This window comes from Rhinolophus hipposideros (assembly GCF_964194185.1).
Source record: "Rhinolophus hipposideros genome assembly, chromosome: 1".
In the NCBI taxonomy this organism is placed as follows: Eukaryota; Metazoa; Chordata; class Mammalia; order Chiroptera; family Rhinolophidae; genus Rhinolophus; species Rhinolophus hipposideros.
This window is the reverse complement of record NC_138047.1, coordinates 37,632,541-37,644,896: the sequence shown is the minus strand read 5'-3', so window position 1 is coordinate 37,644,896 and position 12,356 is coordinate 37,632,541. Positions and strand designations below refer to the sequence as shown.

At 41.3% G+C, this 12,356-nt stretch overlaps 1 pseudogene across 1 annotated transcript; it reads left to right on the top strand.

Annotated features, from left to right (window-relative positions):
- The first annotated feature begins 4,674 nt into the window (after positions 1-4,674).
- On the top strand, positions 4,675-6,075 carry LOC308499152 (translation initiation factor IF-2, mitochondrial-like; annotated as a pseudogene). The gene has a single exon. The product of its transcript is annotated as a translation initiation factor IF-2, mitochondrial-like (transcript).
- The last annotated feature ends 6,281 nt before the right edge of the window (positions 6,076-12,356 follow it).

Genomic DNA, 12,356 nt, shown 5'->3' with positions numbered 1-12,356 from the left:
GTTATGTCCTCTTGTTGGATTGATCCCTTTATTATTATATAGTGCCCATCTTTGTCTTTTAATATGTTCTTCATTTTAAAGTCTATTTTGTCAGATATAAGTATTGCAACTCCAGCTTTTTTTTTGCTTCCATTTGCATGAAATATGTTACTCCAACCCTTCACTTTCAGCCTGTGTGTGTCTTTTGATCTGAAATGAGTCTCTTGTATACAGCATATACAAGGGTCTTGCTTCCTTATCCACTCAGCCACCCTATGTCTCTTGATTGGAGCGTTTAATCCATTTACATTTAAAGTGATTATTGATAGGTACATAGTTATTGCCATTTTTAAATTTGTAGTAAATTGTTTTCATCTTTCTTCTATTTACAGAAGTCCTTTTAGTATTTCTTGCAATGCTGGCTTGGTTGTAATAAATTCTTTCAGTTTGTTCTTTTCTGGGAAGCTCTTTATCTCTCCATCAACTTTAAATGATAGCCTTGCTGGATAAAGCAATCTAGGTTGTAGGCCTTTGTGTTCCATCACTTTGAGTATCTCCTGCCACTCCCTCCTGGCCTTCAATGTTTCTGTAGAAAAGTCATTTGATAGTCTTATGGGAGTTCCCTTGTATGTCACCTTCTGCCTTTCTCTTGCTGCTTTCAAGATTCTCTCTTTGTCTTTAAGCTTTGCCATTTTAACTATAATGTGTCTTGGTGTGGGCCTGTTTGGGTTTATCCTGGTTGGAACTCTCTGCACTTCCTGGGCTTGTATGTTGGTTTCCTTCATCAGGTTAGGGAAGTTTTCGGACATTATTACCTCAAATATGTTCTCAATCCCTTGCTTCTTCTCTTCGCCTTCTGGTATTCCTATGATGCGCATGTTGTTGCGCTTGATGTTATCCCAGAGGTCTCTTAACCCATCTTCATTGTTTTTTATTCTTTTTTCTTTCTGTTGTTCAGTTTGAGTGATCTCTGCTAACTTGTCTTCTAAGTCGCTGATTCGATCCTCTGCTTCATCTAACCTGCTGGTCATTCCTTCAAGTGAGTTCTTAATTTCGGTAATTGTGTTCTTTAGTTCTAGCTGGTTGTTCGTTAAGATTTCTACATCCTTTTTTAGTTCTAACTGGTTGTTCTTTATGATTTCTATATCCTTCTTTATGTCTTCTCTAAGCTCCTTAAACATTCTTATCACCAGTGTTCTGAACTCTGTCTCTGACATGTTGGTTACCTCTGCTTCATTTGGTTCCAGTTGTGGAGGTTTCTTCTGTTCTTTTATTTGGGACATGTTTCTTTGTCTCCCCATTCTGACTGACTCTTGTGTTTGCTTTGATGTATTAGGAAGATCCCCTAGAGCTCTTAGTTCTTGCTGGGTTATCTTATGTATTATGTGTCCTTTATATTTGACTTGGACTACTTCATTCTTCTCTGCATGTGCTCCACAGGTGGTTCGTGTGTTTAGTATATCGTCCTGTTCAAGAAGAACTTTAATTGCTTTTTGCTTGTGAGTAGGTGGGTTTAACTCCGAGGCCGTCTAGTTGTGAAACTTGGCTCTGCCCACCGCAGGGTGTTCAGCTGGGTGAGGGTTGGCCACTTAAATGAGGTTTGGCCTCTATGGGCTCTTATGCCTTCAGAGAATTCCCTCTGGGTGTGTGACTTGTAGGTCAAACCCGGTAGTACTCTGGTTTGGTCCAGAGTTGGCTTCTGGATATGTTGAATCTTGTGCCTCTTAAGCTGGGCCCTGTTAGGGCAGTTTCAGCACAAATCAAGTTACCAAGTACAACAACAACAACAACAACAGGAAAACAAATCAAGTACATTCACATGTAAAATACAACCGACAATCCCCACTCAACATAGGCAAAGATATCAAAGAAATAAAGACAGAACAAAGCAAATCACAACAAGCAGAAAGAAAAAAAGAAGAAAAAAAGAAAGAAAGAAAAAAAAGAAAAAGAAAAGAAAAGAAAAAAAGAAAACAAAACAAAACAAAACAAAACAAAAAAACAAAAACCACCAAGCAAAACAAAACAGAAAGCAGCACCAGTCTTGGCTTAAGCCCACCAAGTAATCTCCAGGTGTCCTCCGCTGTGCCAAAGAGTTCCCTGCCTAGTGCGCAGGCAGCGCTAGTCACCTGGTGCCCAGAGTGAATTTGGGAGTGTAGATTTAAATGCGAGGGGCTGAGGGGTCTGGATGACAGTTTTCAGAGAGACCGTGCAGTTTCTGTCCTTTTCTGCACAAATGCACGCTGAGAGTAGCTCCACCAGCCCTGTGCCCAGTACTCCTGAGTCTTAGGGCCCTCCTTCCGTGGGTGTGTGGGAGGGGGCGGGCGGGCGATCTCTAAACTGCTGAAAGCCGGGAGCTGCCTCTGCCGCTTACTGCTGAACTCAGGGAGTGCTTCCGCGGTTGCCCTTGCCCCGCCCCAGGCCAGCCAGAAAGGGTGGGGGCTGGGGATGGAGGGGTCTTCTCCCTCCCAGGCCAGCCACGTCACACTCCTCCCGCAGGCCTGAAAAGGTGGTGGCTGGAGGTGTGGGAGTCTCCTCTCTCCTCGTCCAGTGAAAATCCCCTCCTCCCAGCCTCTTCCGAAGGTCAGAGCTGGCTGCCAATCTTCCCAGCGCCTGAGCACAAACGCCCCTCTGTAATCTGACACTACTCCTCAGTTCATGGGTCAGTTTAAGTCTCTGGAAGGGCGGGGGGAGGATTCGAAAAGCGCGGTGAGGGGCCCAGGTGTGGCGTCTGAGTTCTTTGTCTGCCCTAGGGCCCACGAGCTGCCCGCCCCGGCGGGAGCGATCAGCTGTGGGACGCAGGGAAAGAGCCCACTTCCTGGACTTTACACTCTCTGCTGCACCCTGGGCTCCCTTGGGACTCTAGAGCCCCGGGTGCTGCCTGCCACTGCTCCTATGGGCACACTCCTCTTGCCCTCTTCGCTCCTCCCCCGCTCGCCCAACTAGCGCACCTCAAAGCAAACCTTCCGCGAGTCTCCGCTCAGTCCTGGGAGCAGCGCAGCGCAGCGGTTGCTGTACGGCCTGGGCTCCGCTATGGGGGGTTAGTGTTTTCACTTCGCGCCCCTCTCTCCTCCCCCGCTTGCCTAACTAGCGCACTCCAAAGCAAACCTTCCACGAGTCAGCGCTCCGTTGTCCTGGGCGCCGCGGCGGCGGTTGCCGCTGGCCTCGGCTCCGCGGGGGTGGGGGTGGGGGGGCGCGCTTCCACTTCGCTCAGCGCTCACCTTCAGGTAATTCCTCCACGAGTCTCCCCGCTGTTCTGCGTGTTCTATATCTCCCTGTGTCTTTAGAGCTGCGGTTTACCGCCGCTGCCGCTGCCGCAGCCGCCGCCGCAGCCGCCGCCGCCGCCGCAGCCGCCGCCGCCGGCCTGATTCCACCACGAGACCGCGCGTTTCCACTCCACTCCCTTCCTTCTTCCCCTGCTCGCCCAATTTGCGCACCTTCAAGTAATCCTTCCACGAGTCTCTTAGGAGTCTCTTAGCTGTTCTGCGTCTGCCCATTTTTAAATTGGGTGGGTTTTTTTGTTTTCTTTTTTGCTAAGTTGTAAGATTTTGTATATATTCTGGATATTAACCCTTTATTGGGTACATTATTTACAAGCATTTTCTCCCATTCTATCTGTTATCTTTTCACTCGATTGTGTCATTTCATGTAGAATTTTTTTTTTAAAGATTTTATTGGGGAAGGGGAACAGGACTTTATTGGGGAACAGTGTGTACTTCCCAGACTTTTTTCCAAGTCAAGTTGTTGTCCTTTCAATCTTAGTTGTGGAGGGCGCAGCTCAGCTCCAGATCCAGTTGCTATTGCTAGTTGCAGGGGGCACAGCCCACCATCCTTTGCGGGAGTTGACCCGGCAACCTTGTCGTTGAGAGGATGCACTCCAACTAACTGAGCCATTTGGGAGCTCAGCGGCAGCTCAGCTCAAGGTGCCGTGTTCAATCTTAGTTGCAGGGGGCGCTGCCCACCATCCCTTGCAGGACTCTAAAAATTGAACTGGCAACCTTGTGGTTGAGAGCCCACTGGCCCATGTGGGAATCGAACCGTCAGCCTTCGGAGTTAGGAGCATGGAGCTCCAACCGCCTGAGCCAGCGGGCTGGCCCCTCATGTAGGAAATTTTTAATTTTGATGAAGTTCAATTTATCTATTTCTTCTTTTGTCACCTCTACTTTTTGTGTAATATTCAAGAATCATTGACCAATCCAATGTCATGAAGATATCCCCTTATGTTTTCTTCTGAGACTTTTATAGTTTTAGCTCTTATGTTTAGATCTTTGACCCATTTTGAGTTAACTTTTGTATACGTTGTGAGGTAAGGGCCCCGTCTTCATTGTTTTTCATGAGGATACCCACTATCCTTAGGAACATTTGTTCAAAAGAATGCCTTGTCCCGGCGATCTCTGCCTAGACTCGGAATCCAGATGCTCCAGGCCTTATGTAGGAGCTAAACAAGTCCCAAGGCTTCCAACTCTTACATTCAGACATTCCACTAATGCAACTACATATTTCCAACATCCTTTTTCAGATTCCATGAATATTCTAGATGTGAAAGAACACCGAATTGGGAGTCAGAAAGCCTGCATTCTAGTCCTGACTGTCATTAACTAGAGGCATGACACTGGAGAAGTGTTTTTGAGCTCTCTGGACTCACATTTTCCTTTTCTATAAAATGAGGGGCTTGGAATAAGTAGCAAGAGAAACATGAACCAGATGATACTGAAAGTGGAGCACTTGCTACGATTTCACACTATTTGTAGGCAGCTGCATAGCCTGAATCAAAGAAAAACGTCAGCACAGTGGAGTCATGTGTTTTCATCTGCTTACCCGGTGTGGATGGCTCAGCTGTACGCCTGGTCCTGGGAAACAGATGCACTCTTTGGGGCTGCGTTATCTCAATATAGGCTTCTAGTAGCAAAAGGGGAGAAGGATCATGGAAATCTTAGTTATCTTCAACAAAATCTAAAAAGGAGGTAGAGGTATGGATTGGAATGACTGTTGAGGAACTGGCCAGAGTAATGGAAAAAGACATTGATTGTGTATATAAAGCTTTACTGAGTACTACTATCAACATAGATTCACTAGAAGCAGATTTGCATTTAGATGAAGTCTGGATCAAAGGAGTGGTAAAGAAGGCAGGGATGAAGTTAAAATGGAGCAAATGAAAACAGGACAAAGTCAGAGAAAATAAAGGTGCTGTGAGAAGGCCGCAGACAGATCCAGCTTTCTCCAAGGCTCCCAGTTGTCACTATCATGGGCCATGTTGATCAAGGGGAAAATGACCTCATTACTTGACAAATTGCGGAAAAACTCAAGTGGCAGCAAAGGAAGCTGGAGACATCACTTAGCACATGGGTGCTTTTCTTGTCTTTCCACCTTCTGGGGAAAAAACCGTCTTTCCTGACACTCCAGGACATGTTGCTTTCTCAGCCATGAGAGCCAGAGGTGCTCAGGTCACTGACATTGTCCTATTGGTTGTAGCTGCAGATGAAGGAGTGATGAAACAAACTAGAATCTATTCAGCGTGCCAGAGATGCTCAAGTGCCCATTGTTCTTGCCAAAAATCAATGTGACAAAACTGAGGCTGATCCTGAAAAAGTGGAAAAAGAACTGCCAGCTTATGATGTGGCGTGCGAGGATTATGGAGGCGACATTAAAGCAGTGCATGTCTCTGCACTTATGGGTGATAATCTGATGGCTTTGGCAGAGGAAACAATTATTCTTGCAGAAGTGTTGGAATTGAAAGCAGACCCCACTGGTCCAGTGGGAAGAACAGTAATAGAATCTCACAAAGGAAGAGGTCCTGTTATTACAGCAACAATTCAAAGAGGAACTTTGAGGAAAGGCTCAATTATGGTTGCGGGAAAGAGTTGGGTGAAAGTATGCTTAATGTTTGATGAAAATGGAAAAACAATTAATGAGGCCTGTCCCAGCATGGCCGTGGGAATTATAGGCTGGAGAGACCTCTTTTCTGCAAGAGATGAAATTTTTGAAGTAGAATCTGAGCCGAGAGCACATGAAGTTGTTGCTTGGAGGAAGTATGAGCAAGAACAGGAGAAAGATAAAGAGGATCTGAAAATAACCAAGGCAGTATTTTACCGTTAGCAATAAATTCAGATTAAAATACATCAGTAGTCAACCGAATAGAAATTGGTAATGAATACGATGCCACTGAAAAAATAGTAATATCAGAGTTCAATAGCTATAGCTAACGTGTAAGGGTGAAATTCGGGAATCAATAACGTAATTAGATTTAGCTCCTTTGCAGTTTGACTCGCCACGTAACTCGCTATCTAGACACCTGTAATTAGACTTAGTTTGCAGTTCGATCCATCTGATAGTCAGCTGTTTTCTCTTTGTTTTTTCCCCTCTGTGACTGACTTAAGAACTCTGTTTTTTTTCCCTTTCTCAATGCTACATATGCCTTGTTAATCTGTTTAATTAGCAGAATCCTAACCTGAACAGGGCAATTTCTTAATCCTTAGGCACCTGTACACTGGAATCCAATTTGCAATTCCCTTGCAGTTTTTACTGGTGACGCATAAAGCCCCAGGCTGCTGTGGCTGAGTCTGAGTCGACTCCGTTGATAACATTATCTTAGACCAGATCCCACGAAATGATGTCAGCCCTCATACCTGCCTCACTGACTCCCCCTTGCCTAGAAAAAGCTAATCTAAAGATGAGTGCAGTTGTCTGCTCCAGACTCTGCCCCCGACAGCTTTTCTGCCAGAGCCTTTCTAAACTTTCTAACTTCTATTCCTTTGAGTCTTGTGAAGACAAAACACAACTTTCAAAACATCACTCAGTTTGTCAGAAATAAATTCTCAGAATACTCATTTATTTCTTTTGGACTGCAGTAAATTTCTTTGGAATGTTTATTATACCTGTTGGAGAACATTTGCATTAAATCACATCAAAAATTTCAATTCAGAAAGTCAAAAATACCATGAACTTGTAATAGCCTAAGACAAATTAGGCTACCTAGAGTTTGTGGAGCATGCTCTTCAAGTTAATTTCAACCTGAGTACACTGTGAACAAATTAAAATTTTCACAAAAGCAGGTAATTTTGCCATCTCCAATTCATGCATCCTCCTGAAGACTCATTTCTTTAGCAGATCCAAAGAGTGAAACCACCAAGGAAAGGGCAGTAATAATTTAAGGGAAGACATTTCACAGCTTATGTTTCATTTCAATTATCTCTTTGCTTCCTGTGGATGTTTGATTTATTACTGCTGTCGAGAAAGCTCAGTTTCTAGTAAGAAGCTGAAAAAGGCTGAGCCACCCACATCCCAGATGTCCAAGTTTTCAGCCACATGGCATCCGAGAAAATAGGAGTGGTAAAGTTCTGATTTCCAATTTTAGTTGAGGACAATCAAGCTTTCAATTTTTCTTATCTGTCATATCCCTTTTGAACTTCATTAAAGTAACAACTCCAGAAATATTATAAATCAATGAACCAAAGACTATTTGAAAAAATAAAATTATTTTGAAAAACATTTCACATAATAACAATCCCCCAAGCTCTTATGAAGCAGATTTAGTAAAAGAATCCAGATCTCAAATAGCCCAAAGTCTCAAGAAATATACACCTTTCTTCCAGGTAGGGAAAGACAGACACATTGGGAAGAAAATCTGTATTCAGAAGTTTTATGTCTGAAGCATTCTGGATAAATAAATCCTCGGAAGTTTATCCAGGAGACTTTATATCTATATATAATTATAGCCATCATGTTTCCAGAAACTAGAATTTTGCATTTTTATCGGAAAGTTTTCAGGTTGGTATATATTCTTGGGAATACTGAGGCTCAGTATTAGTTTTGGGGTCATTTTGGGAGACCAAAGTTGGAGACCAATACATACAAAGCTTAGGGGATTTTATAAGTGGTTACAGAATCTCTGCTGCGTGTCTGTAATGGACAATTAATTTCCTACATAGGACGTTTTCCTCCTCTTCTTTCCTACCAGCTTAGGTTGAGTTCCCTCAGGGTCAGGCACTGAGGAAAGGATTTGAGGCAAATTGTTTGAGAGGTGATACCAGGAAACACTGGTAGGAGTGTGAGGAAGTCAATCCGGAGTGTGTTAGTAAGCCAGTTATCTCTGTGGGCAACTGGAGCTCAATACTACTAGGAATCTAAAAGAGATGGTGTGGAACATATCTCACAGTTGTCCCACCAAGGGGCAACTTCAGTTCTCCTCCATCATTGACTGAGGGCTGCTTCTGGGAGCATCACTTCCTCTGCCCTTTTCAGTCTGCCCCACATGCAAGTCAAGGAAGATCCTGTGAAATTCCCCAGAGAAAGGTAAAGGAAATCCCAGAGAGATTCCTGAGAGAGAGAGAGAGAGAGAGAGAGAGAGAGAGAGAGAGAGAGAGAGAGAGAGAGAGAGAGAGAGAGAGACAGGCACTTGCCCTAGGAAGCTCTCAGTACACACGGGGCCTAACAAGGTACTAATAATCTCTGCTACACGAAACAACTCCAGTTTTGTCCAGATACCCACTTCTCCCCGAAACAACTATTGTCTCAAGGGAATGAGGCATCTCCAGTCCCAAGGGTGAGCAGATTAATACAAAATAATCTCATCTACACTCACAGTGATTTCAGAAAGGGACATGCCACTTAATCAAGTCTGGCTAAAAAAGTGTTGTCAAAGGTCATCAGTACAGAAGGATGATTCTGGAAAAGGCTTCTTTCTCCTAAAACAGACAGTTAAGAACACATTGTGTCCCTTTTTTTCTGGAACCTTGCCATTTCTGGAGGAAAGTGCTGAAGCGACTGCAGCCATCTTGCTACCTAATTGAGGAGGAAGCCAGCATTGAGGAGAGATGTAAAGAACCTGCATCCTGACATCAGTGAGCACATGATTCAATCAAGTCTGAATCTTGTCCTCTGTACATCCTATTAATGAGATACTGAATTTCTTGTGTTTAGCCCAATGCATTTTAAGTTTTCTGTTACTTGAAGCAAAAAACATCCTCAACAATATTATCTATAGACTGAATAGGTAATATGAATTACTCATATAATTTCTACTATTTCTAGTCCTGTTGTGATTTAAAAATATTCATTCACAAATATTACCAAAGTATTATAGTATCTATCCCATTTATATTTCCTCAATCAAGAAATAATAAAAATACCACCAACTGTAGAATATTCATGGACATTTTTTATCTTTAGTTGGGATCTTTGTACTTGAAAGAATTAAAAAGTGTGGCTGAAGACAATGAGAAATAAGCTATTTTACGATTACAAATACTATTCCATTTTTTAACATTTACATAGATTTCTATCACTTATAAAGCCTTTTCATACACATTATCTCATTGCTTTTACAATAAAGTTGTAAATGTTTAGTATTTCTATCATCCCCAAGTTATACATGAACAAATTGAGGATCCAAGATGGTAAGATATCTATCCATTGTCTTATATCTATTAGGAACTTACTCCAAGTCTCAAACCCAGCTCCCCTGACTGCAAATGCCAACCTGTCTTCTTAACTGTGAAGCCTGGTATCTGGTGAAAGTTTATGCATTCCATCCTCTGCCCATACTGCTTAGAAAAGTCACACACCACTCTTAGGTAACAAGAATGAGATCCTATTAAGAAATAAGACACCCAAATAGAAGCACGCAGTACAAATAAATTTCTAAGTAATTCTGGTAAGTAATTATGATTAAAAGAACTGCTTTGCGGAAAACTGCAGTGTTCATCTGACACCAACTTACTTTCTGGAAATCACATGTAGTGGGGGAAACTCCATGAAATTTTCAAATAAACAAAAAAGTTAAACTTAAGAGGGATTCATTTCCTTTATTTAGGCTCACCCTGGGTTTACATTTCTGCATAATTCTGTAATACTTTAATTTATTTGGTTTTATTTATAATTTATAATTCAAAGAGTAATATATGCTTGAAACACACAACATGGAACACAAAGAAAATAATCTTTTGGGTTTATTTTAATGCTTGTAATAACATTAAAGACTGCATGAATAAATGAAAGCACAGAGCATGTTCCTGGATAGGAAGACAGTATTGCTGGGAAGTCAATTCTTGTTAAATTAATATGCAAATTTAATGCAATTTCCATAGAAATCTCAATAGGATTTGTTTTTGTCCAAAAAAAAAATGCTAAAGTTTATATCAGTCAAGATTAAGTTGACTTCTGAGTAACAGAAAATCGAAAATAACAGTGAACAAAATAACAGCAGATAAAAGCCTATTTCTCTCAAGTAAACCTAGTTTAGAGATGAGTGGTATAGGGTTGGAATAGCCCTTCTTGTGTCTGGGAGCTTCGCTCTTTTCATCTTGTTACAGAGCCATTCCCAGCACAAGACCTCCATCTCTGGCCCAAGACAGCTGCTCAAGTTCCGGTCATGATGTCTACAGGAGGAAAAGGGAAGAGGGGGGGGAAAGGACTAGCTCCTTTCCTTAAAGAACTCTTTCTAGAAGTTGAATACACCAACTATCTGTCACATAGCCACACTTAACTTCCAAGAAGATTTGGAACTGTGGTTATTATTATTATTATTTTTTAATAGTTAGCCATTTATCATTTATATCTCTCACACTGTGTCAACGTCCCCCATCCACTATCCCTCTGACTTCACACACAGCTGTTACATTTCCACTGTCTCTATTTCTAATGCTGTACTCTGCTGATTGTAACTATATATGTATATATATATATAAACTTGTAGTTGACATTCATTATTGTTCAGCTTCAGCTTCAGGTGTACAGTGCAGTGATCAGGGATCTACATCTTTCCTGAGGTGGTCTCCCTAAGGAGGTTGTCCATCAGATACCCTACAAAATCTTTACAACATTATTGATTACATTCCCCAAATTAACTTTCGTGGCAATCTTGTGGTTACTGACTATATTTTCTTCTAGGAATTTTATGGTTTCAGATCTTACATTTAAGTCTTTAAGCCATTTTGAATTTATTTTTGTATATGGTGTAAGGAGGTGGTCCAGCTTCATTTTTTTGCATGTGTCTGTCCAGGTTTCCCAGCACTATTTACTGAATAGACTGTCTTTACCCCACCGTAAATTCTTGCTTCCATTGTCATAGATTAAATGACCATATAGGCATGGATTTATTTCTGGGCTCTCTATTCTGTTCCATTGATCTATGTGTCTGTTTTTATGCCAGTACCATGCTGTTTTGAGTACTGTAGCCTTGTAGTATAATTTGATGTCAGGCATCGTTATACCCCCACTTTATTCTTATTTCTCAGGATTGCTAAGGCTATCTGGGGTCTTTTACAGTTCCATATAAATTTTAGGATTATATGTTCTATTTCTGTGAAAAACGTAATCGATAGTTTGATAGGAATTGCGTTGAATATGTATATTGCCTTAGACAGTATGGACATTTTAACTATATTAATTCTTCCTATCCACGAACATGGTATGTGTTTCCATCTATTTGTATCTTCCTTAATTTCTTTCTTCAGTGTCTTATAATTTTATGAGTACAGATCTTTTACTTCTTTGGTTAAATTAATTCCCAGGTATTTTATAGTCTTTGAAGCAATTGTAAATGGGATTGTTTTCTTAATTTCTCCTTCTGATGTTTTATTATTGGTATATATAAATGCAACTGATTTCTGAATATTAATTTTGTATCCTGCTACTTTACTAAATTCATCTATCAGCTCTAATAGTTTCTTGTGGAGTCTTTAGGGTTCCCTCTATATAGTATCATGTCATCTGCATATAATGACAATTTTACTTCCTCCTTACCAATTTGGATGCCTTTTATTTCTTTTTCTTGTCTGATTGCTGTAGCTAGAACTTCCAGCACTATGTTGAATAGAAGTGGAGAAAGTGGGCAACCTTGCTTTGTTCCTGATCTTAAGAGGAAAGGTTTTAGCTTTTCCCCATTGAGTATGATGTTAGCTGTGGATTTATCATATATGGTATGTTGAGATATGATCCCTCTATTCCCACTTTCTTAAGGGTTTTTATCATAAATTGCTGCTGGAGTTTGTCAAATGCTTTTTCTGCATCTATCGATATATCATATGATTTTTATTTTTCATTTTGTTAATGTGGTGTATCACATTAATTGATTTGCGGTTGTTGAACTACCCTTGCATATCAGGGATGAATCCCACTTGATCATGGTGTATGATCTTTTTAATGTATTGCTGAATTCTGTTCGCTAATATTTTGTTGAGGATTTTTGCATCTATGTTCATTTAGAGATATCGGCCTGTGGTTTTCTTTTTTTTGTAGCATCTTTGTCTGATTTGGGGATCAGGGTAATAGTGGCCTCGTAAAAAGTGTTTGGGAGGAACTAGATCGTGAGAAAAGCAGGAATCGCCATTTCCTCCGTTTTTGGTCTCTGCGCCTTTTGCAGGCCCCCCAACAGCTCT